The following is a 26,900-nucleotide window of genomic DNA, read 5'->3' on the forward strand; positions in this document are numbered from 1 at the left end:
CTCTCCCCCTTCTCCCCCCCCTCTCTCCGCGCCGTCTGCGTTGAGCCGCGACCCCGGGGCGACACACGTCACCGCGGCTCGGCCAAGGTCACCGTGCGTCGCCAACCACGCAAATCTCGAGGGTACACTGGCCTTCTCTACGCACGCCGGACACACGGCAGCGATCCCCGTGAACCTCGCGGCAAACGCCATCAACGGCGCAGGTCGGAGGCACCGGCCCCGCTCGCCCCTCTCGTGATAAAATACCGAGCGAGGGAGCCGTGGCGGAGGAGGCGGCGGCGCTCACCGCGCGCGGTGCAATGAGCTGTGGCAGAAACAATTAAAAGCACTCCGCTCGTTTTTCACTGAGAACAAAACGCAGCTAATTGAGGCGAGCGCCAGACATTTCCATTCGCTTCCCCGACGTCGTCGCCGCCGCCGCCGCCGCCCCCGCGGAGCTTTCAGCTCTCCGCTCAGCCGCGCTCGGCCGGCCCCCACAATGCACCGCTCGCGGGCGCGCGCGCGCGTCTACTCCACCAACAAGAATTTAACTTCGTCCGTACCCACGTCCCCGGGCAAAAAAACAATTCTCCGTAATCAACCGTAATTATGTAATCACCTCAATCACCCCGAACTTTACCTGTTTCCCCCTCCGGGCCAACGGCTCTGCGTGCCGTGCGCGGGAGAGCGTGTGCGAGCGTGTGCGAGCGGGCGTGAGCGCGAGCGAGCACGTGCGGTTATCGCTGAACATCTCCAGCTCATGCCTGGGAATTTTTTCCTCCCCCGCAACAAAAATTCATTTTCATCTTTACGACGTCGCGGCAGCCGGCGCCCGCGCGTCGACGCTAAAACGAAGGCCCGGGCGGATGGCGCAACGGAAGGAGCTCGGGGGGACTCGCGAGCGTGGCGCCGTGAGGCCGTGCGCAACCCCCACGGTGGATGCCACCGCCGAGCGACGCGGGGAGCCGCGGTCGGGGGGAGGACGGGGGGGGAAACGGGTCCTGGCCGTGCTCTCGCGCGTGACGATTTAGGAGTCGCCATTCCAGCCGCCGGCGCCGCAAACGCCCGGCCCGGGCGGGCGACACAAACCGCCCACTGCGGAGCAGCCGCCGCGATTCCCCGCGCCCGGCTCGCTGCAGGGCTCCGGGTCGCGAGAACGGCACGATCCTGCACCACCTTCATTACGGCGGCCGTGACAATGAATCATGTTATTATTACGCTCCTCTCGAGACTCTGTTTCAGTCGAGTAGGGGGCGACGTTGCTGTGCGCAATCCCACTTGAGCGGCCGTCGGTATCGCTCGTCACGGACATCGAGACTATACCAACGAGGTGCCTGGTTCGTCACGGGCGGCACGACAATGATGAAATGTGCAATAACGATGTGACCGAGTGTGTCGGGAGGGGGGGTGGGGGGCTGTGGGCCGTGATGCCGATTATGACGACAGGGAGCCGCGTCGACTCGGGGCGACACTCTGACCGGACGAGGAGGTTTCATGTCCGCGCGTGCGCCGACGAGTCCACTCGTCACCCCCCCCCCCCCCCCCCCCAAAATAACTTAACAAACGATTCAAAGTCGGTTCACGTCTCGTTGGCCTTGCGAGCTGGCGCGACGAACCGCCGGGTCGCAGGGTTCGGGGTCGAGTGTGCACCGCACAATCCGCACGGCAAGAGGGAATGCGGGTTTTTTTTTTATTGCGCGAGAGTCTTTTTATTTTTTGTGCGCAAATGCCGTGCGTCACGTGCGTCACGTGATGCCCGCTCCCTTTCTCCGTTGTGAGTTTCGCCAGCGGCCAGAGCTCCGTGGAAACGGTCGCCACGCCGTGGCGATTCACTGCGCCTCGGCGCGGTTTGGGCAGCCGCCACAGCGCGGCAACCGGACACGCCGGTCGACCGGCCAGCGATGACGGAGCGCTCACTAATCGGTTTGGCCTCTGACAAATCGACAATTAGGACAGAGCATACCGCGGCCGAGTGTGACGCTATTAAAAATAATGAGCACGAGGCGTGGGTGGAGGGGTGGGGGGGCGGTGGGAGCAGAAGAGACGGAGAGAGAAGTAAAATATCGAGAAAGGGGAGAGAAGGCAGCGTCGCTTGAAACGGCAGTCTCGAGTTGGACGCCGACCGCTCGTGGACCGGCATGGATCGCCATCGGCCCCAGGACGCTCATCCCCGGCGCCGGGAAGTCACCGCACGCGCCACGGTGCTCTCTCGCCAGAACTGCCTCCTGACCCGTGGCCCACGGGCACGCACCCACGCTCGCAATCGTCTCGATGCCAGGCTGGTTGCAATGAATGGCGAAACGTCGCACTCTCCAACACACCGGTGTGCTGAACTAGTCACTAATTGCCATGTTTTGTTTACGTAACAAACCTTACTAATTGGCTGCGTCGGGAGGTGGCGGGTTGAACGATACTTATTTTTGCGTGAAACAAAACTTGCAGAGACCTTTTTAAGGAGACGGGTGAAAGGTTGCACGCGGCGTTTCTGAGCAGTCACTCAAAAAACGCTCCTCCCTCTCGGCCCGCACTGCCGGCCCTCATCCGCTAGGTCCACCTTCCATTCACCTTCCACCATCGGCTAGAAAAAACGAAGCTCATCTCTAGACAACGGCGACTCAGCGATACCATAATAATAATAATGCAATTTATAACGTGCGCAAATTTGCAGACGTAACGGCCGCAACTCAGAGGCGCGGAGCCAGGCTCAGAGTCGTGGTTGTAGAGGTGATGCCGCGAATGTGCGGAGGGATTGCGTTCCAGACTGTTGGGGCAGCCACCGACAAGCGGTGCATAGACGTGACCATCCTGTATCTTGGTATCAAGAGGAGGTCGTGAGTCGCACTGCGAAGGCATCTGCCGTGTGCTGTGCTGCAAATTGTTCCGTCGGCGAACACCGAGCGAAGCCGAGTGATGTAACGAGGCATCGAGCAAAGCCGCTCAGAAACAAAATCCCCGTCAATGTGGAGTAGGGAGGCGGGGCAGCCGAAGGAGGCAGACACCAGCTGAAACTCTGCACGCGTGTGTGCGTGTGTGCGTGTCTCTGCGTGTGTGCGCGTCCGTGCGGTGGCCCAGAGTGGTTAGGGCATTGCACGTCGAACCCGCGCCACCCAAGTTCCATTCCCACTCATGGCCAACACCGGTGACGAATATCTGAACCATTCCTAAGCATTCCCTAGGTCGACTCAGCCTCAAATCAGTGCCTGGTGCAACGTGTAATCGCCACTGGGGATGCAAAGGCGGCCGGGCGTGGTGCTGGCCACCCACCCCTCGTGTGCCGTGCCAGCCTTCATAGGTGCTACTCGCTAACAGCACTTTCCTTAAAAATCTGTTACGGCTATACGGGGGACCTTTGTGTGTGTGTGTGCGTGGGCGCGATGTGATGTCATAGTCTCGGGGGTGGTGGAAGAGGGGGCTGTTAAAATTGCGCGGTGGCACGACAACTCCGGCTTTGATGGCTCGCCAGCGTTGCCCGCGTGCCGACGCACTAACAGAGACGCATTCATGGCGCTAGCACGGCACAAGGGTCGCAGGCGCCGCCACCGTGCACGTCCGTGCGCACTCGGTTGCACAGGCGGGGGAGGAACGGGAGGAACGGGAGGTTGATCAGTGGCGTAGTTGCGGAGTGTGCAGGCGGTGCCACCGCTGCGACGAGGGGGAGACTGGGTTGGCATCCCCATCTCATTCCTTGTACCGGGGCCATGCTACGCCACGGAGGGCTGTGGCGGGAGAGAGGCGGAGGCGGGGAAGTGGGGGTGGGGGGTGGGAGCTGGGCTGGGGGCAATCCCCGTCGGGAGCCGCTTCGCATCGTCGCGGGCACGAGGAGGTGACACGTGGCGCACGCGAGCGGCGGTCCTCGGCTCGAACTCACCGCACCCACCCAACTCACCCGCCGACCTTTTGACAATGAACTTGAGGTGCAGCCTCTCTGTGAGTAGTGGAGCCACCCTCGGGGTTCAGCTGCCCACGGGATGGGGTCGCCCCCGGCACAATTCTGGGGCGCCCCAAGCACCACCGTCGGCAGTAGTGGCACCGTCAGTCGTGGCACCGTCAGCAGCGGCGCGTACACCTGACATGAGCAGTCTCTCTATGAAACACGACTAGCGCACATGGCAACATTAATTTAAAAAGAGCAACTCAAAGAGTGAGCAAGGCCGTAATGCTTTGATTCAATGTGTTTTTTACTCAAGTCACCTGTGTGTTGATGCACAGCAACAAATGTCAACTTTATATAGCGTTGAAATATGCATAACATTTGATTTACCGATTTAAAGCTTTCATGACTGCAAGGATTCATCTTCTTTGGTTCTTTCGGTAAAGTCACGTAGAATGAGAATAAAATAATAACTTGATAAAATAAAATAACACAATAATATTCTCATGACGTTTCGGCCACAACACAAGCGGCCTTCATCAGGTGAAGAGACGAGACTGTCTGGAGGACAGCAGCGCTGTCTGGAGGACAGCGCTGCACTCCAGCGCTGTCCTCCAGACAGTCTCGTCCCTTCACCTGATGAAGGCCGCTTGTGTTGTGGCCGAAACGTCGTGAGAATATTATTGTGCTATTTTATTTTATCAATTTATTATTTTATTCTCATTCTACGTGACTTTACCGAAAGAACCAAAGAAGATTTGATTCACCATAAATAATACCGAAAAAACGCACCTAGCACAAGGTCGCGAAGCCGATCGGCAGGGGTTTGGTGTCCGCCGCAGGCGGTCGGCGAGGTCACGCGGGGCGACGTCAGACCCACGTGGATGACGACTGACCAAATGACGGAACTGACCAATTGAATGAGCATGCGAAACCGCTGACCGGCCAACAAACCAAACGACCGATCGAGTGACTCGGCATCCGGCCGACGGAACGACCGAAGAATAACCGACCGAAAGAATGGACGAGTCACCTAACGACCGACCCACTGACCGACCGGCATGCCGCCCCGTAGCGCGGCACGGGGGGGGGGGGTGGGGGTGGGGGTGGGGGCACGAATACGAACGGTGGGAGTCGCCGCGGCCGCCCCTTTCCGGAGGCGCCGGGGCCACGGATTCCGTGAGGCTGTCAGCCCGGCGAAACTTTACTCCCTGGAATTCGGCACGAACCGTGGCCTTCAGGAGTAGAAACCAACGGGGGATGCATGCCTGCATCATAAACAATCAAATTCCGGCCGCCCGCTCGCCGGGCTCGGGCACCCGAGCCGCTGTGTCGCAACGCGCCGCTCCTTTCCTCCCCCTGCAATGTATTCACTTAAATGCCGACAAACAAACAAACCAAAAATCCCCTGATAAATCTTCGAAAATTCATCTCGACGCCGAAGATGGCCCCCTCGAGAGAGGTGACGACGCTCGTGCGGGTCAGTGGAGGGTGGGGGGGGGTACTTCCCCTCCCCCCCACTAACTCCCACCACTCCTCCCAACTAACCCCAACCAACCCCCCCCCCCACTAAATACCACCACTCCTCCCCACTAACCCCCACCACTGCCCCCCCACTAACACTCACCGCTCCTCCACCCTCCCCACCCCACGCCCCCCCCCCCCCCTAACCAGGTCACGCAACTGAGGAGAAAGTTAGCGACGCAGCCGAGAGATGAGCGCCTCTCTTCTCCCCCATATTCACCAAGAGATAATAAAACACGCTAAGCAGGGTTTTGGAGCCAGTTAGCACTCGGATGGGAGACTGCCTGGGAATACCAGGATTTGTCAGTTTGGGCTGAGAGGTGGCAGCACAAGCGATGGATTCCTGAGTCTATTTTGTGCAGAGATTTGAGTGTTATCCCCAAGTGCATGTGGCACGGTGCCTTGGGCTGTTCCTGATTCGTCCAACACGAAGTCAAACTCTCATGAATGGGACTGGTGTGAACGTCCAAATGCAGCAGGAACTCTCCTAACAATGGGTCTTGAGACTCAGGGACGGCTGCTTTCCTGGGCAAATAAATGCAATGACTTTTTTTTGTTCATTACATATTTGGTGACATCACCACGGTTAGCGATGAAGACATTTTTTAACGAGTGCATCGTGGAATCGATCCCAAAAAAAATAAATCGCCCTTCGAAACCCAACGTTCAGAACTCTCTTTAGAGCCGATGCTCATCCCGCCTGAGCGGCACGCGCCCCGCCACAAGTCGAGTGCCGCTCTCTCAGCGATAACGACAGCAGCCGGTGACCCCTGCTGCACATCCCCTGTAATACAACAAGAGGTCAATTGCTCCCTCCCTTGCTTGCTCACTCCCTCGCTCGCTCCCTCCCTCGCTCGCTCCCTCCCTCCCTCCCTCCCATCTCGCACTACCTCCTCTTCTCCATCGCCAACATCTTCACTCCCGAGCCGCGTACTCCTCTCCCGCTCCCCGCTGCTCTCCCCACTCCGCCCTTTCACTTTCCCATTCTCCCGCACGCTATCGCTCCCTCTCTCCCGTACGCACGCTCTGCCTGCCTTCATCTTTCTCTCTTCTCCCAGTTCGCTCGCCCACTCTCTGACCCCCCCCCGCCCGCCCACCCCACCGTGCCATGTGTTTGCAATCAGGCGCCTGTTCCACGTTAGTGCCCAGACTGCCGCCGCCCCGCCGGCCCGCCTGCCCGCCTGCGCCAGACAGACAGCGGAGGACGGTACCGGCAGCGTGTTTGTGTCTCGCCGGCGCGGCTGCTGGAATGCCTCCCTCGGTTAGCGGTAATTACTGCGCTCCCCCAACGAGCTGGCCTCGAGCCACCCATTGCCCATTTTTTTTTCGTATCCCCCTTCATTTTATTTCTCGTGCGCCGCCCGCCGCCCGCCGCCACCGTTACAACAGCTCAGCGCCGTCTTTGATAACCGAACCCATGCCAGCAGCTTCCTGCGGAAACCGCGCAGGATATATGTTTTAATTTTATTTCCCCCTTTCACGCACTCTCCGCCCCCCTCCCCTCCAATAACCCCCCCAGTCTTCCTGCCCCCCCCCCCACCACCTAACCCCCCTCCCCTCCACACAAGTTCCCCGACCTCCACATGGTCCCGGTTTATTGTGGTGTTTGTTTTCATCCACTTTGCACAACAGAGCCTTCATAACCGTTGCAGCGACGACGCGGAATCTCGCAAAGCCCCAGCGCTGAGCCACAGGCGTCCGTCGCAAACCACGGAACAATAAAGGAGGTGTGGCTGGGGTGGGTGGGGGATGGGGTTTCGGGGGGAGGGGGGCACAGGGGGACACGGTGCTGGGTCAATCGCACCCAGGGTACGAGAGGAAGGCGGTGGGCACGGGCCCAGCAGAGTGCGCGCCCCCAGCGCCGCGGGGAAGTTCACCGACTTTAAGCCTCCGCCTTTCTCCCGGGTTTAATTAGCGCCGCGCATTTGAGGAGTTTATGCGTTTCAATTGCGAGGAATTACGTGAAACAGAAGGCAGGGGATTGGGAAGCCTACGAGCTCAACTTTGACGAATCGAGCGTTCGGGAGTTTAATGGTTTCCCTGTATGGGACGTGCGCCCGCGTTATGGTGTCACGCCAGTTGTGACGTCACGACGGACGCGGCTCGTCACGTGCCAAAACGAATCCTGGAAATTGCGACACGTTTTGACGCGGTACCCTGCAAAGCTTCATACGAAACATCAGAGCATCCAAAAACGCAGGAACAACGATAAATCGTAGTAATAATTCACAACCACTTTGTCAATCCACTGCTGGATGAAGCCCACTTCCACACCATGCTGGGCATGAGGGTTGTGGGTCCATACTTCACCAGGCTGGTCCGTGGCGGTTGGTGAAGACGTAGGGTGGAGGCAGGCCCAGGACCGGTTCAGATGTCAGCCGCGGGGCGGGAATCGGCCTCGGGTCGCACCGGTCCTGGGTGCGGTGCGCCGACCGCTGCGCCGCCGCCCCTGCGACTGTAAACAACGGCACTCTGTGTGTGTCGTCGGAGCACCACGTGGGGCGAGCGGGAGGCACGAGGTCAGGTGAAGGGAGCTCGCCGACTGCAGAGGCAGAAAACTCGCACGCCACACACACCACGCACGCCACACGCACCACGCGCACGCCACACGCCACACACACCATGCACAACACACACGCCACACACACACCACACGCAGGCCACACACACCATGCACAACACACACGCCACACACACCACACACACCACACACACCACGCAAGCCACACACACCACGCACACCACACACACCACACACACACCACGCACACCACACAAACCACACGCACCACACACACCACGCACACCACACGCACACCACACACACGCACCACATACGCCACACGCACGCCACACACACCACGCACACCACACACACCACACACGCCACACGCACCACGCACACCACGCACACCACACACGTCACACACACCACACACACCACGCACACCACACACACCACACACCACACACACCACACGCACCACGCACACCACACACACCACGCAGGCCACACACACCACACACACCACACGCACCACACACACCACGCACACCACACGCACCACACACACCACGCACACCACACACACCACACACACCACACACACCACACGCACCACGCACACCACACACACCACACGCACCACACGCACCACACGAACCACGCACACCACACACACCACACGCACCACACACACCACGCACACCACACACACCACGCACACCACACACGCCACACGCCACACACGCCACACGCCACACACACCACGCACACCACGCACACCACGCACGGCACAAGCACGACACACGCCACTCCAAAGATAAAGACAAAGATCCCCCGCATTGCCTTAACAGACTGTTGAGGCAAGTGCTCTTAGCGAGCACCTATGAAGGCCGATACAGTCACCGTAGGGGAGGCCCAGGAGCTGCTCCGATAATATAATCATCACTGGTGTCGACCGTGAGCGGGAATCAAACCCAGGTGGCCGCGTTCATAGTGCGCAGTGCGAACCACTACACTACCGCTCCCCACAAAGACACTACCGCTCCCTGGTTCAAATAATCAATGTTGTTGGCCGTGAGAGGGAAGCAAACCCAGGTCACCAGGTTCATAGCGCAGCGCGCGTCTGTGTGCACACACGTGTATGACACGGCCACCACCAGTGACGATACTGGGCCTCCCCTAGGTCGACTACGCCTCAAATGAGTGCCTGGTAGAGTGTGAAAACATCACCACTGGGGAGACAAAGGCTGTCGAGCGTGGTGCTGGCCACCCACCCGCTCGTGTGCCTGTCTGGCCTTCACAGGTGCTCGCTAACAGCACTTGCCCCTACAGCCTGACTCAGGTTATACGGGGGATCTTTGTGTGTGAAATGCACGCACATGCATGCATACGTGTTTGTGCAAGTGAAGATGCACGCACGTATACGTGCACGTGTCTGTGCGTGTGAGCGTGCGTGTGCTCCACACGTGTGTGTGTGTACACGCGTGCGTGCGGATGTGGAGTGAGACGCAGTAAAGGTCAAGCGTCGTTTCTCCTTACCCCCCACCCCCTGCCCCCCGCCCCGCCCCCCACCGGATCCTCACACCTTGTCACTCCTCTATGGCTACTGCTGCCATGGTTACGGTTCCCGTGAACGTCACTCGTTGAGTCCTTCATGTTGAGGACTCGTCTCATACACACTGTGTTCAACCACCATGGCACTGTAGGTCACAAACAAAGACTCCCCCGTATAGCTTGGGGCAAGTGCTGTTATAGTGAGCACCTGTGAAGGCCGACAGGGCACACAAGAGGGTGGGTGGCCAGTACCACGTCCGGCCGCCTCACTCACACACTCACCCACTCAACCACTCACACAAGCACACATTCACCCACTCACTCACGCCCGCACTCACTCACTCACCCACTCAATCAACCACATATTCACCCACTCACTCACCCAACCACACATTCACCCACTCACTCACTCACCCACTCACTCAACCACACATTCACCCACTCAACCATTCACCCACTCACTCACTCACTCACCCACTCAACCACATATTCACCCACTCACTCACACAACCACACATTCACCCACTCACTCACTCACCCACTCACTCACCCACTCACTCAACCACAAATTCACCTACTCAACCACTCACTCACCCACACATTCACCCACTCAACCACTCACTCACCCACACATTCACCCACTCAATCATTCACTCACCCACACATTCACCCACTCAACCACTCACTCACCCACACATTCACCCACTCAACCACTCACTCACCCACACATTCACCCACTCAACCACACTCACCCACACATTCACCCACTCAACCACACTCACCCACACATTCACCCACTCAACCACACTCACCCACACATTCACACATTCACCCACTCACTCACACAAGCACACATTCACCCACTCACCCACTCACTCACTCACCCACTCACTCAACCACATATTCACCCACTCACTCACGCAACCACGCATTATTCACCCACTCACTCACTCACCCACTCACTCAACCACATATTCACCCACTCACTCACACAACCACACATTCACCCACCCACTCACTCACTCACACAACCACACATTCACCCACTCACTCACTCACTCACCCACTCACTCAACCACATATTCACCCACTCACTCACTCACACAACCACACATTCACCCACCCACTCACTCACTCACACAACCACACATTCACCCACTCACTCACTCACCCACTCACTCAACCACATATTCACCCACTCACTCAACCACATATTCACCCACTCACTCACACAACCACACATTCACCCACCCACTCACTCACTCACACAACCACACATTCACCCACTCACTCACTCACACAACCACACGTTCACCCACCCACCCACTCACTCACTCACACAACCACACATTCACCCACCCACTCACTCACTCACACAACCACACATTCACCCACTCACTCACACAACCACACATTCACCCACTCACTCACTCACACAACCACACATTCACCCACTCACTCACCCACTCACTCAACCACACATTCACCCACTCACTCACCCACTCACTCAACCACATATTCACCCACTCACTCAACCACATATTCACCCACTCACTCACACAACCACACATTCACCCACCCACTCACTCACTCAGACAACCACACATTCACCCACTCACTCACCCACTCACTCACTCACACAACCACACATTCACCCACTCACTCACTCAACCACACATTCACCCACTCACTCACTCAACCACACATTCACCCACTCACTCACACAACCACACATTCACCCACTCACTCACTCACACAACCACACATTCACCCACTCACTCACCCACTCACTCAACCACACATTCACCCACTCACTCACCCACTCACTCAACCACACATTCACCCACTCACTCAGCCACGGTCTCACCCGCACTCACCACACTGCAGGCCGCACCACTTCTGCTTCCGCTTCTTACACCGCACTGCTCCACTTGGAATTCCAACCCAAGGTCGTCGATCTATCCACGCTCTCCTAAAAACAATAAAATCAATAATCTTGCTCAATTCAAGCAACGTTTTGGACTCTCACTACAACTCTGACGGCGCTGTTTGTTTCCGGCCGCTTGACATCCTGGGCCTGCGCTCAGCAAACCGAGTTAAACAAAACATTTTTTTTTAAATCCCCTTCAGCACAGTTCACACATTACCGGTAATTCCCCCAATCAATCAATCACCGAGGGTATTACATAGCGACGTTAATTACACGGCAATGATCAAATTACACGCACTGCACTTTCACTGAAGGTGAATCCCCGCAACAAAACGTCCATTCCTACGCCAGCGTGAGCGGAGGGCATTCCCAGCCCATCCCGGCAACGACGCGTGCACCGCTCCTGGCACTGGTGCCGCGCACCAGGGAGGACTGCTCATAGACAGCGTGCCACTGACACACCTGAGCGTGCCACTGACACACCTGAACGTGCCACTGATACCTCACTGTGCCACTGACACACCTGAACGTGCCACTGACACACCTGAATGTGCCACTGATACCTCACTGTGCCACTGACACACCTGAGCGTGCCACTGATACCTCACTGTGTCACTGATACCTCACTGTGCCACTGACACACCTGAATGTGCCACTGATACCTCACTGTGCCACTGACACACCTGAATGTGCCACTGATACCTCACTGTGCCACTGACACACCTGAATGTGCCACTGATACCTCACTGTGCCACTGACACACCTGAGCGTGCCAACGACACGCCTGAGCGTGCCACTGACACACCCCGTTGTCACTGATACACCTGCGCGTGCCACTGACACACACCACCTGTGTGTTGCACACCTCGGCGTACCACCAACCGGTCCCACCGTGCGATCAGCGGACCCTCCTGCTGAGTCACCAGCGGCACGCACGCACACGCACACACACACACCCCCGTGTCACCGACTGACGTCACCGCACCACTGACGTGCCTGTGTCACGCTGCAGGCACACCCGGGGGGGGGGGGGGGATTCCTACCAGCCGCGTCAGCAACGCAGAAAACATTTACCGCATCCGGCACACCACATCCAAATCTCTCGCGGCGGCCCTGGCTTACTGCTCTTCGCTCGCCGCTTCCTCCGATCTAGCAGCGGCGACCCGGGAACAACATTGCCGTGATAATTTTAGGCCCTGGGCACCCCTCCGCCCCCCCCCCCCCTCCTTGTGCCGCCGCCAGCCCGCCGCGGAAGCGCTAATTGATCCGAGCAAACGTGAGGAAGCACACCGTGACCTCTGGCGGCGGCCAAATTAGCGAGCGAGCGAGCGAGGTGAGGGCGACACCACCACCACCGCCGCCAACACGTGCACCGGGCCCCACCCCCCGCACACCCCCCCCCACCACCAGCCCCCCTCCCCGACCAAACCCGGGCCACCAGCGGGAGGGGCCGGTGCCGGGCACACAGCGGCCGAGCGGCGGGTGCTGGTGAGGCGACCGCTCGCCGGAGTTTTCCGGCCATTATGAGGCTCCTGGCTCGGGGGCCGGGGCCGATCGATCAGAGCTGTCACCGTCACGGGGGCGCCCACCCCCCGCCCCCACCACTACAGAGGGGCCCGACGCGTCACAATAGGCAGCGGCCCGTGGGGGGGGGGGGGGGCGTGGGGGGGGCGTGTGTGGGGTGCGGTGATGTGTGGGTGTGTGGGTGTGTGCGTGTGCGGTGGAGGTTGGAGTGTGTGGATGATGCGGCTGAGGATGTGTAGTTCGGGGGGGTGCTAGGGGAGTGGGTGCGCTCAGAGCGTGCTACGTATGTGCGTGCGTTGAGAGTGAACTGCGAACCTGGCAACCTGAGTTCGATTCCCGCTCACAGTCAACACCGGTGACGATTATCTGAACAGGTCCTGGGCCTCGCCTAGGTCGACTCAGCCTCAAATAAGTACCTGGGACGGTGTGTAAACACCGCCACGAGGGAGACAAAGGTGGGCAGGCGTGGTGCTGGCCACCCACCCCCTCGTGTGCCGTACATGCTTTAAAAGGTGCTCGATAACTAGCACTTGCCTTTGTGGTGAGTGTGTGTGGTGTGTATGGTGCGTGTGGTGTGCGGTGTGTATGGTGTGAGTGAGTGTCGTGTATATGGTGTGTGGTGTGTATGGTGTGTGAGTGTGTGTGGTGTGTATGGCGCGTGGTGCGTATGGTGTCTGAGTGTGTCTGGTGTGTATGGTGTGCGGTGTGTATGGTGTGTGAGTGTGTGGTGTGTATGGTGCGTGAGTGTGTCTGGTGTGTATGGTGTGCGGTGTGTATGGTGTGTGAGTGTGTGGTGTGTGTGGTGTGTATGGTGTGTGTGTCTGGTGTGTATGGTGTGTATGGGTGTGTGGTTTGTATGGTGTGTGTGTATGGTGCGTGGTGTGTATGGTGTGTGAGTGTGTCTGGTGTGCGGTATGGTGTGTGAGTGTGTCGTGTGTATGGTGTGTATGGTGTGTGTGTCTGGTGTGTATGGTGTGCGGTATGGTGTGTGTGGTGTGTATGGTATGTATGGTGTGTATGGTGCATGGTGTGTATGGTGTGTGAGCGTGTCGTGTGTGTGGTGTGTATGGTGTGTGTGTCTGGTGTGTATGGTGTGCGGTATGGTGTGTGTCGTGTGTGTGGTGTGTATGGTGTGAGTGTGTCGTGTGTGTGGTGTATGGTGTGTGTGTATGGTGTGGGTGTGGTGTGTATGGTGTGTGAGTGTGTCGTGTGTGTGGTGTGTATGGTGTGTGGTGTATGGTGTGTGGGGTGTATGGTGTGTATGGTGTGTATGGTGTTTGTATGGTGTGTGTGTGGTGTGTATGGTGTGTGTATGGTGTGTGTGTGTATGGTGTGTGTGTGGTGTGTATGATGTGTGTGTGTATGGTGAGTGTGTGTGTATGGTGTGTGTGGTGTGTATGGTGTGTGTGGTGTGTGTGTGTATGGTGTGTGTGTGTGGTGTGTATGGTGCGTGGTGTGCGGTATGGTGTGTGTGTATGATGTGTGTATGGTGTGTGTGTGGTGTGTATGGTGTGTGTGTGGTGTGTATGGTGTGTGTGTGTGGTGTGTATGGTGTGTGTGTATGGTGTGTATGGTGTGTGTGTGTATGGTGTGTATGGTGTGTATGGTGTGTGTATGGTGTGCGGTATGGTGTGTGTGTGTGTGGTGCGTGAGCGTGTGGCGGTGTGCTTGGGGTTGTATTCTGCTGGTATGCTGTGGCAGCTGAAGCATTGTGACGCCACACGCACGGACGTGCGGGTGGCAGCACGGGGAGGGGGGGAACTGCATGAGGAATGATCATAACTTCTAGCGCTGCTCGCTCTCTGATATCCAAGACAAACGCACTACGCAGCGGAGAACTCCCCGTGCCCGCGCAGGGAAGCGGCGAATGGGCACGGCCCTAATTAGGCGCTTTAATTGGCGCCCTCATTGTGGCCAATCGGATCGTTTAGATGTAGATTCGAAAAAGCTGCCACCCCCCTCCACTGCCCCCCCCCACCCCCCTCCCCACCCGTTTGAACGCAACTCGCTTTGCCCCGAGGCGCTGACTTTGATGTCGAGTCGAAATAAACGCCGCGTATGTGCAAGTGCGCGCGTGTACCCCTGTGTGCGCGCGCGTGTACGCAACTATGCGCGGACTACGCCAGACTCGCACGTTTCACTTCCCTCGCCGCCCACACCCCTCCATCCCACCAAACCCCCCCCCCCTTCCTCCCCCCCCCCGTCAAAAAAAAGTCAAAGCGTTTTTTGAGAGTAAACATTTCAAGGCGCACGGTGAATTCACATCGCGCGCCACGTTCCGCGCGGTCACGGCCGAGCAGGCGTCAGGAGGGCGAGCGTCGTCCACAGCGGCAGCGACGCGCGATCCATCGCGGTTACGCCCGGGTCGTGTGCGGCACTCGGCAGGGCTCACGACAGTCGTCTCCGGCTTCGCCAAACACGTGGATCATCAGTAACATCCACAATCATGAAGGAGCCATCACGGCGATAACACTCCGCCGCCGCTGCTCCTGCCGCGGTTGTCTGGCCTGAACGTGAAAACCGTTGTTGTTGCTCTGCATCGACATCAGCAGCCGTACGAACGAAGAATAACATTCATAGAAATGTGACAGTACCCGTTTGAGTAATTATCCTTGTGGACATCTGTGAGCTACTGGACATCTGTGAAAAAAAAAGCTTCATGGCACATTGAATTCCTCCAGGATGAAAACAAAATATTCCAATTCTGATATATATGATATATTTCAGTAAACTATGGTCGCATTCTAATGATTCTATTGTACTTTGTAAATTGCCCAAATTATATTACTCCCGATCGATCCAATTATTTCTGAAGATCAATAAACGATGCAAAACCTCGTGGCAGGTTCGGGCGGCACAAGCGCAGAGCGACCGCCGCTTTGCTGCGTCCCGCGGGGTTACCGAGCTCTGCCCCCACGGTCGCGCCGACCGCCGGGAGCTCCACCGCTCCGTCGTGCACGCGGCTCAACTCCGGGTGCCGTCCTCCGCTGGCCGTTCCGTGAATCGTGGAGGCGACGCAGCGTGGTGCGAGCTCGAGTCGGGGCCTGGGGGCACGGTGTCCTCGTATCTCTCTGTCCTCGTGTCTCTCTGTCCCCGTGTCGTCTCTCTGTCCCCGTGTCGTCTCTGTATCCCCGTGTCTCTGTATCTCCGTGTCTCTGTATCCCTGTGTCTCTGTATCTCCGTGTCTCTGTGTCCCCGCATCTCTGTGTCCCTGTCTCAGTGTCCCCATGTCTCAAGTGTACCCGAGTGTCTGCGTCCCCGTGTCTCTGCGTCTCCGTGGCTCTGTGTCGCTGCGTCTCCACGTCCATATGTCCCTCTGCCTCCATGTCCATGTGTCTCAATGTCTCCCCGTGTCCCCGTGTCCACTCAGGACGCATGTTTCTCCAAGTTTTGTAATTCTCGCCATCATGACGACCAATCATCGGAGACTCTTAGACACAACTCCACACGTGCATGCGCAGTCGTAACACGCACACACACACGAAGCGTGCGTATGCTTTTTATGAAGAGCGCAAAAGACACAAACTCCCCCCCCCCCCCCCAACGATCCATAAATGGTAGGGGTGATATTTATGCTGTTTTCATAACGGGGAGAAAAAAACCGTGGCATTAACCTCGACGCTGTGAAGGCTTTACCAAAGATTAGTTACACGCGGGATCCCCGAAGGACGACTGCACATTTTAAAATTTAAATACATCGCCTTTATTCAGGGCTTTAGCCTCTATTGCAATGGTCTCCGAAAACCTAATCCATTATTTAGGCTTTTGGTATTACGGCACGAGCTTCAAAGCCGTCAGCACAAACCCACAAATGTCCTCATGCATATTCCTTCAACTTTGTCCAGGATTTACCAAATGAATATCCTTTTAAAGTAGAGACGGGCGAGGCGGGGGAAAAAAAATACTCCCAAACATGAAATAAGCATCCAAGTTTGAGAAACTTTTACGCAGCCTGCGCTAAATATCAAGTCTCGATCTGTTGCTGAACGGCGGTGCCGCCGCTGCCGCCGCCGTCACCGCCGTCGCCACCGTCGCCGCTGCCGCCGCCGCCGCCGCCGTCGCCACCGTCGTCGCTGTTGATGTTTGCCGCCGTTACGGTTCTAGCGGCGCGGAGTCGTGAAGCGACACGGAGTTGCGAGCGCAATTTTGCCGGTCCCACGCATCGCTCGCAACCGCAGTGGCAGCGGCAACAACAACAACAACGACAAACTCGCCGGCGAGTTTCGCGTGGCTAGGGGCTTCTGTCCACTCGTGCTCTCCGCCCCCCCCACACACCCGCCGCCCACCCCCTGAAACAGGGTAAAATAAATAAATAAATAGCACTGAAAAGTTACAAAAAAAAATTTCCGGGAGCCACGGCGACAGAGATGAATGGCTGCGTTTCATCTCGCGAAGGCCCAATAGACCCGTGCGCAATTTGTATTCGCGGGAGCTGCCTCGTACAGCGCGCTCATTGAGACCAGGTGCGTCTCACCTGCCCGACCGCGAACCGTACACAAAGACTAACGAGGCTGCCGCCCCCTGCCACCTCCGCTGAACGTCTCTCGTGCCACCGTCTTCTCCAGCAGTCCTCCTCCCTCCCTCCCCGTCGGGTCCCGGGTTAATGCGCGCCCGAACGCGCGGCTCCTGTCCCGTGTGGGGGGGAAACCGGGGGGGGGGGGGGGGGGGGCGGGCGGAGGGGGTCACCCGTTGAAAGCGACCCCCGACCTCGCCGAGAGACGCTCCGGGCTGCAGCGGCCGACTCCGCTTCCCCCCGCTCGGGAGAACATCGGGAACCGAATCTCGGAGAGAAACGGCTCTCCCGGCGCTGCCAATTTACCGTAAAGGCACACCCGCTGTGAATACGCACTGTAAACACTCGAGATGGGGAGCGCGCGGGGGGGGGGGGGGGGAGGGGTTTCAAAAGTAAATTCATGAAAATACTGAGCGGGGCACCACTCGCTCGTCGCAGCGACCTCTGCTCGGACTTCCCGCCGATCGTCTGCGCCGCTGTTATGGCCCGGGCGTCACACCCGAGCATCGCCGCTTAGGGAGACCTTGCGGGTGTCGTCTGCGATTCAAGGAATTTTCCACCGGCCTCCTGGCGAATGGCTCACTTTTTAGCGTTTCAACGTTAACAAATCTTCTTGGCAGCGAACAATAAAAAAAAAAGATTCTTGGTGTTTTATTTGGAGTGCCATGCCAACGCTAGGCCGTTTTTAATATTAACAAGAAATCGTACACGATTAATCTCAATTATATCCGCTTTGCACGGCACCCACTCTCCATTTATTTATTTTACACCCAAAACAGAGGGGCTTTTCTTTGCGCTCATTAACGCGAGCCGGGCCACCGCGGAGCGGCGCACGCGGGGCAGAGGAGGAGAACGCGCGGGCACGGGGACGCCACTGGGGGGGGGCAGGGGGGCGACGCGATGAAGACGCAGGACGACGAGACGGGACGCGCGGCTGGAGACGGAGGGGGGGGGGCAGAGCGGCGGATCGCGAGCGACAACGCGCAGGGAGTGCGGCGCAGCCAGAGAGGCTGATGAGAGAGAGGCAGGGGGAGGTTTTGCGGTGGAGGGCGGTGGAGAGTGCACGCAGGAGGAGGAAAGAGAGGGGGAATGGGAGGACGCGTGGCGAGCGAGGACCCGCGACGGCCCTGCGCGTCCCGCCTGGTCCGCATTACCGCCTCCGCTGCCTTCCCTCTTCCTTCACTTTGAAGCCCTGACCGTTTAGCCAACCTTGTCCTGCTTTGGGTTTAAAATGGAAAATACAATTCAGATTTCACATGAAAGGCGACCCGATTCCTTCAATTATTATATTCCATACTGAGTTTTTTTGGCGGCACGGGCGGTGGGGGGTGGAGGGGGGTGCCCGCGGGAGGGACTCCTCGGGTCACGTTATCTCCGAGCATCCTGCAGGACGACGCCGCCGCCGCCGCCGCCGCTGCTGCCGCCGCTCAAAGGGCCCCCGTTATTGTTTCACGCCGCGCCGTTTATTAACAACAGAGCCCGGTGCCCCGCGCCGTCCGGCCGTGACCACCAAAACTAATCACTTTCAACTCTCGCGTGCGTGCGTGCGTGCGCAAGTGAGCGAGCGAGCGCACACAGACAGCTGGGCATGCCCATAAGCCGCCCTGCAAATTGCCCAGATGTGCGAGGGATTCACGCCCGGACTTCGCGTCACTCACCATCTCTCCCTCTCCCTCTCTCGCCGAGACCCGCTCCCTGCCGCCAGTCCCATGCCGTGAGGGCCGAGTCACCGCAGCGCCTGCTCGCCGAGTGCTGGCGGCCGCTGAGCAGAACCGGCATGAGAACGCGGCCGGGCCATGTCATGCGGCCGCGGTCTCACGACGACGGTGACGACGGTGACGACGATGGTGATGATCCTCCCGTGTGAATCGCACGAGATGTCGGCAAGCCAAGCAAGAGTCTGAGCCTGGATAGCAAGCGTAATGGTCCGTGCTCGACACAGCGCCCTCCCTCAATATACGGCGGGGCTTCTCGGAAAGACTGACACCGCATCCCGTCTCAGCGCATTCGAACGGGCACCCCCAGCGGCAGCTGTCTCTGTGGGCACAAGGTGACCTGCCACCTGACCTGAAAATGGGCCGAAGTCTGCCAGTAGGGAACGATTATTGCTGTGTTGAATACCACTTGAGAGTAGGCTGCCTGGGAATGTCAGGTGTTATAGGATTGAGTGGCGAGGCAGGCAGATGGCAGTACAGCTGAGGATTGCTGAATGTGTCTCTGGCAAGCGTTGAGTGTTTCCCCCTCGTTTGTGTGGGTATTCTCCGGGTACTCCGGATCCCTCTCGCCAAAGTAATGAAATTGGCCGAATGTCCCAATGCAGGAGCCTCCACGAGAGAAAATGCTCCTGGCACGTGGCGCAAAACGTCAGACATCGCGCCCAACAACGTGCGGCACAACCCGAAAATGCAGTGGGGAGATTTAAGATTCGGAGCTCTAACTTGACGCGGTTTAACTACAGATGCGACGCAGAAACGCGTGCAGCTCTTATCTTGTGGCTACACACCGAGCCTACACACGCAAATGTGAAGCTTTGTTAAAGCATACACCATGATGGTACTCAAGGGACATCACCGCTCGCGCACGGCGGCGTAAGTCGACGCGGACGACATAATGTCACCCGCTACGACTAGGACCGTAACCGGGGTTTTTTCTCATTGGCAGAAGTTCAAACGAGTGTTGCACGGATCTGGACACACGGCCGAGGCACGCGTACAAGTGCGTACCTCGGCGTTGCGCGAGATCCTGGCGGAGTTCACCTGTGCAAAGACAAACAGGCGGGGTGCGCCGAGACGTGGGACGACGTGTGACATGCGTAGACATGTGACGATGTGTGACAACGTGCGACCACGTGCGATGACGTGCAACGACGCGCAATGTCCGGAGCCAATCGAGACAAAACGACCGTAAAATCATTCGGCGCAGGAAAGGAAAAAAAAATGCAAATGGCAGCATTATTTTAAACGAGGGAGGGGAGGCAGGGGGGTGGGGGGGGGGTGGAATTAATATATAATTAAGATCAAAATCTGGTTTGCAAAATAAACACTGGCCGCTGGAAATTATGCTCCCGTGCTGCATACATTACATATCCGCTTTCAAAGCGGCTCCTTCATGACATTCCTGGAGCATTTTCTCCGTGGCATAATTGTTTTCTGAGCGGAAACATCGCGCGGCTAATTCACATCTTAGAACGCGCGGGAGGAACAGACGGCGCGCGGACGCAAAGTGCGTGTGACAGCCTCCGAGGGAGCGTCTGCCACGTTCGACCGGGCCGGGGCCCCAAACGGAGCAGCGCCGTTTGATATCCGATCCCCGGTGCCCCGGCCGACACCGCAGCCGCGATCGCCGGAGAAATTCACATTTCACCGGACGAGAAAGCCACGCGTCCCCCAGTGCCTTTAATTCGGACGCACGCCCTCCGCTTGGATCTCCCATGTCCCCCCCTTTGCCCTCCCCCCACCCCCCCCCGCCCCCCAGCCTTCTCGCTTTGCCGATGAGACTGTAGTCTCTCACCTGCGTGTAAGTTCACGCGCGTGTGCGTGTGTGTGCGCGTGAAGGTGTACGTGTGTACGGGGCGCGGTAGTGCAGTGGTTATAGCACTGCGCTGCAAACCAAGTGAGCGCATTTTGATTCCCACTCACGGAATCAATCGGTGACGGTTATCTGAACCAGTTCCAGGATTCCCCTAGGTTGACTCAGCCTCAAATAAGTGCCCGGTGCATTGTGTAAACATCTCCACTCGGGAGACAAAGGTGGCCGGGTGTTGTGCTGACCACTCACCCACTCGTGTGCCGTGCCAGGCTTCATAGGCGCTTACTACAGCCCTTGCCCCAACAGTCTGCTAAGGCTATACAGGGGATCTTTGTCTGTGCGCGTAGGCGTACGTACGTGCGTGTGCGCTGCCACGGTCATAACGACGGTCGTGCAAGAGCGTCGCGGCACGGTGGAGTAAAAAAATAAAATTAGCGTACGAAACGAAAAACAAAAAAAAAGAGACGTGTTTTGTTTTGAGAGTCACCCTACACGCGAGCGAGCGAGCGAGCGCTCGTTTGGGGCAGCAGTGGGGGACACGGGGCGACGAGCAGCCGGAGCGAGCCACGGCTGAAAAAAGCTTTAGGTTAAATAAGATTACGGCCCCTTCCTCCAGGGTCACATGAGCCGGGCTCGGGCTGCAGACATGCAGACTCCACGGTAATAAGCGATAAATTAAATTACACCGCCGAGGGCTACAACACGCCACTCGCGCGGCAAGGAGCGGGGCCGCTCCGCGCCCACATCCCCGCCGACCAAACCCTCCTCCGCGCACCGCCCCAGCCGAGGGCCCGCAGGAGGGGCCGGCGCGCGCCGGCACGCGCCGGCCGGGCCGTTGTGGCCGGCGCTCCTCCGCCGCCGCCGCCTTTCGGTGGTGGCGACAGCCCATTTGGGGGCCGGCTAAGGAGAATTACTTTGCGTGCGTGCTCCGACTACAAACATTGGAAGCTGGACGAGCCGGATAACCTAATTATATCAGTTGTGTAAAACAATTAGGTTAATAGATTCATAAAAAAATTAAGTTACTTTCTGTCGTTACTAGAACGATTAACTTTTGTATTGTTAAAAGGAGCTGATATTTAATTAACCCTTATTTCTTTCATTAATCCGGGGGGGGGGGGGGGGGGCCTTGAGCTGTGGCGTCACCGTCACCGCCGCCAGCAGCAGCAGCACGGCCTGGCAATCGCTCCAGCGACGCTGCCGGGCGGGCCGCCCGATCGGCACAACCGTGCGAGCGACCGGCGGCCGGCGGGCCCGGCGCCTGCCCGTGCCACGCCGCTCGTTTGCGAGCCCCGGGCCGGCAGGCGATGTAATTCACCCCTCTAATGATAATGAGCAGGAAATGGTTTCGTTCCTCAGATTATTTTCCCCGTTGTGCGAGCCGTTGCCGAAGGGCCGAGACCCGGGAGCAGGAAATGCCGTAATTAATCTGGTGTGTTCCACGTTTTCAGCGTTTAAGGGCTTAAAATAAAGGAAAGGACTTCATGACGCCGTGACAACATCAGCGGAGGCCGTTTGCATTTTTTGCGCAAATGCAGCGAAAGTAGAAACGTGCGTTCCGAAGCGGTTTAATTTGGGAAACGGAGCGCTCGCCGCAATCTGGGCCCCCTTCGTCCGGATTCCGCTTCTGTAGGAACGTCTCTTTGACCTCCCGGCAAGAAGCGGTGCCACGATCCCTGCAGGGGAGCTCGACTCACAATCGCGAGGGCGCGAGTTCACACCCCGGTCGGGAGTCGATCCCGGCCGTTCGTAATCACTTCGGCTTGCTGAGCGAGTGCCACTTTTTGTGGCGATGCCAGAGGTTTAGATGCCTTCTCGATCCTCGTCGCAGCCATGTGGAACATCCACCGCTGGTCTGGACTCAAGGGCGGTGGGTAAAGAGCCACCCGATGCTTGTTTGAGTGGACGGGGAGCCAGACGCATTGGCTTCGGACTTGGGGAGAATTGGCGAGCGCGAAGCTAGGGGTCATGGAGCCGGGAGGAGCCGGGCGCCTCGCCTTGCGGTCGGCATGCCCGGGCAGGTTTAACGATCGACGCGGGAGATCGAGCAACTCCAGAATCCTCCGAGGGAGCGCGCGGGGGTGCGGGAGAACGGGCGCGAACAAAAACAGCAGCTAACCCAAGACGACCTAAACGTTAAACGTGTTCTTCCTGGCCAACTTAATCCTGAAAGGGCAATTATCTTCTTTTTTCTGCGCCACTTTTCCAAGCGTTTAACGCACGGCTCCGGCGCGGCTCAGAGCCCGCGGTCAGGCGCCGTCTCCCCCTCTAGCGGAAAGCGTCGATGCTGCAGCAGGGAGGCTACGACGCCGCGACAGCGCTGCAGTGAAGGGAGAAGGAGCAACTCCTCGCGTCTGCACCTGCGACAGGGTGGCTAGTACGGCAGCACGAGGGGGGGGGGGGGGGGGAGAGCGTCGGCTATGGCCTCGAAGGCGAGACGGAGGTGTGAGGAGCGGTGCACCCTGGGAAGAACGCGGCAACTGAACCACGCGACCGCCCTGACCAGCCAACCAACCCCCCCCCAACTCCGCTCACCCCCCCCCCCACCCCCGTCAAAAGATCACAGCGGGCACAACTCAACTCACGCGCGCCGAGCCGCGGCGGCGGCGGTGGCGACGTTCCTCGGTGCAGGCAAGCGGCGCGTCCTCAACCTCGGCTCGCAGCGCGGGGGGCGGGCGCTCGCACCCCGCTGGACTCATCATCCGCATCATCATTGTTGTTACTGTGCTTGCTTACCCCACGAAGGCCCCATTACTGGTTTTCAGGAGGGTCCTGCCGAATTGTTAACAAGTTGCAAGATGTTAACTACCTCGCCTGGTATGCAGGAGGTCGTAGGCCTGATGTATATTTCGAGTTTTGCATGTCTCTCTCCCCGTGGCGGCGTGGATTTATCTACGGTGTTTCCCTCCACATTTAGAACCATGCCCTATTCGGCTGCGAGAAATTTCCACGCGATAAGCCACTTCGTTATCATTTGTGGCCTGGTGGCTTCTGAAGAATAGCTATGCACAGCTCAGCGGGCCTCGCCTGGTCAAATAAAAATGTCTAATAGTTTTTAAAACGGCGAGAACGGCGGTGGCAGTGGCGGCGCCACGGAGGAGAGGAATCATCGCGACAGGGCGGGGGGGGGGGGGCTGCAAGGGGGGGGGGGCGAGGAAGGGCTAGGAGGGTGGCGGGGGGCACCGTGGGACGACCAACCCCCCGGGGCGGGCAGACGCCACCGCCACTAAGCGAGCGCTCGCTGGCAAGGGGGGCGGCGCATTCCTCTCCGCGAGAGAGAAGCGGACGCCAGAGTCGGGGCGGCCGCCCGTGACGGGCGCTCAAAACAAGCGCGCGCTCTCGTTAATCGGTGAGAGGCGTCTCCGGAGGCTTACTTATTTAATTACTTATTTATCCCAGAGAGCCGTAGGGCTCTTTTTCAGAAGGCTTCCTGCTGCATTGGGTTTTGATTTTAAGATGTTTTCAGTCAATTTATGAAACCGGCGTTTATTATACACGTGGGAGGAAACCGGAGCACCCCGGAGAAAACCCGTATGCGCAAGGGGGCAACACTCGATCCACGTACAGGTGAAATAAGCTGATGGCGATGAGTCCACTTGCTGCACCGCCTTCTCCTGGCGAGCCACGGTATGGCATCTCCACGATGCGCACGAAATAGGGATTTACACACCACATATCTGTGCGATCCACGGTGCTGGATTAAAAAGGCTGCCACGTGCAGCGTAGCCACCACCACTGCCCGGCTAGAAACGCAATGGAGGAGCCACCGATTTTGCCGTCCGGTCATTCCCCATCCGCGGGGTTTGTAACCGGGGAGGGGGGGGGGGCCAACGACTCCCCTGGCAAAACCTCACCCACGGCGCCCCGTCACCGTCCGCACCCTCTACGATGGACCGCGCAAGTGGCACCGGTGGCCACGATCTTAATTTGCAGCGGTCGCCGATGCATCCGAGGCCGTGTATCACAGAGAGGGAGGCCAACGCGCACTGCACCGCGGAGCCTCGCTCGCGCGTCTCACGGAGCTGCTTTTGATTTAGCCGATTCGCGGCACGCACATGACGCCGGCGCGCTCCCTCTCTCGCCCCCCCCCCCCACCCCCAGCTCGCCCGCCCCCGCAACCCGCCGTCCCCCAAACGCACGCCCCGTGATGCGCAAGCCGGAGCCGTTTTGGAGTTATTAGGCCAATAAGCGCTCTCCACGGCCAAACCCCAACCGCTCCCAACTACTCCCCCCCAAACCCCCCCACCCACCGCTCCTCCTCCACCCCACGCCCACCCAGACCCCATGGGGAAAGCGGCATCAAAGCCAGGAGCCGCCGAGGTTAAGAGCTAATAATCGGCTATTAGGGGCAAAAAACGTTAGAGGCCTTTTCCGATTTCAGCAGAGGGAGACGTAAAAAAAAAACCGCCAAGCAATGATTTTACAAGGGGATGCAGGAGGACAACAGGAGGAAGTGTGCTCGTGTTGGGCTCCCGCAAACACACCGTGGGCTACCCGGGGGTCCGCGCTGAACCCTGCGCTGCCGTGCAGGTGGCCTTGCCGCGTTGGTCAAAACTCCTCGGACCACGGAGAGGAGGGGGGGAGGGAGAGGAAGGCGAGGAGGGAGGGAGTGAGCGGCACGTTGCTCCACATCGACCGCAGCTCAGCGTCCCAGTAAACTTTTCCGAAAAACCGCAAAAGCCTTATCAAGTTCCCGCAAAATCTTCCCCGCATTGCTCGGACAGCGCGACGCCGAGCGGGGGCCCGGCGAGAGGGAGTCGCCGGGCGAGAGCCCGCACGCAAGGGCACCCGGGTTGGCGCGGCCCGTGACGAGGAGCGGCCTCGGGATTCGCGGCGTGCCCAACGACGCGCCGACGGGGATTATCGGCGAGCGCCATATCGCGATGCCGCTCGATTCCGCCGGACTCCTCTGACGGTTGCCAGCTTGCCTGAACGGGCCGCCACCATCCTTTGATCTTCCCTTCACCACAGAGCGCCAGCCACCCGCCCCCACCCCAACCCCCGCCCCCCCCCACCCCCATCTCCCCACCCCGACCGTGCCCCCTGTTCCACACCCAGCCCAGTCCCATCCCAGCCTCTCGGCAGGCAAAATTCAGCAGCCTCCGCCTTTCCATCCCTACCCCCACCCACCCACGTCCAACCCGGGCCCAGGACAACTCCCTCTCTCTCTCTCTCACGCACAACGGGCCCTTGCCCAAAGCGATGCTTAAACAAAGAGGCCGATGATTTCTGCCACGGCTGCGCACAGACGCACTGAGAGGCTCCATATGAATAAAATAAAGCAGAGCAGCCTCCGCTCCTCCCCCTCCACCCCCACCCCACCCCCACGCTGTTTTGATGTGCAGCAGCAGCAGCAGCAGCTCCCCTTTCAAGCACGATCCCCTCCCATCCCCTCCCCTGCCACTGTTGTTTTTTCCGTTTACATACAGGCAGTTCATTACAGCGACGGGGACCACGATGTCCACTGGCAGCAGCTGTGTTTATCCAGGACTTGATAACAACTTGTAAAAAAAAAAAGTATTGCCATGCGCGTGGGTGCCCGTGCGCGTGTCTCGGGAGTGGCAGTGCAGTGGTTAGCGCACTGAGCTGCGAACCTGGCGACCCCCTGGATACAATTGTCGGTGAATAGATTAAACTTGTCTTGGGCCTCCCCTAGGTCAACTCAGCCTTAAATGAATACCTGTTTGCGGCGCGTAAAACATCGGCACTGGAGAGACAAAGGCGTCCAGGCGAGGCGTTGGCCACGCCGCTCCCTCGTGCGCTGTGCCGTCTACCAGAGGTGCTCGCTATCACGGCACTTGCTCCAACAGCCTCTGAAGCGCTATATGGGGGCATCTTTGTCTACGCGTGTTCCTGTAAGTTTGAGTGTGTAGATGCAAGCGCGTGCGAGCGGGCCTGTGTGCGTCAACGTGCCTGTGCGCATGCGTTAAATGCAGCATCTGTCTTGAGAGGCGTTTGTTCCCTTCTTGTA

The 26,900-nt window shown here is 58.4% G+C and overlaps 1 long non-coding RNA gene across 1 annotated transcript in view; it reads right to left on the reverse strand.

Moving 5' to 3' along the window:
* Positions 1–5,517: 5,517 nt before the first annotated feature.
* The window catches only part of LOC116940708 (uncharacterized), a 110,542-nt gene continuing 89,159 nt past the window's right edge, over positions 5,518–26,900 (reverse strand). Inside the window, exons 3-4 of the long non-coding RNA XR_012941291.1 lie at positions 11,312–11,406; positions 5,518–7,829 (exon numbers count right to left, since the gene is read on the reverse strand). This is a non-coding gene — a long non-coding RNA (uncharacterized LOC116940708). The remainder of the gene's footprint in view (positions 7,830–11,311; positions 11,407–26,900) is intronic.

The sequence above is a fragment of the Petromyzon marinus genome, chromosome 9, assembly GCF_048934315.1.
Source record: "Petromyzon marinus isolate PM22_M1 ecotype Great Lakes invasive population chromosome 9, UKy_Petmar_22M1.pri1.0, whole genome shotgun sequence".
Classification (NCBI taxonomy): Eukaryota; Metazoa; Chordata; class Hyperoartia; order Petromyzontiformes; family Petromyzontidae; genus Petromyzon; species Petromyzon marinus.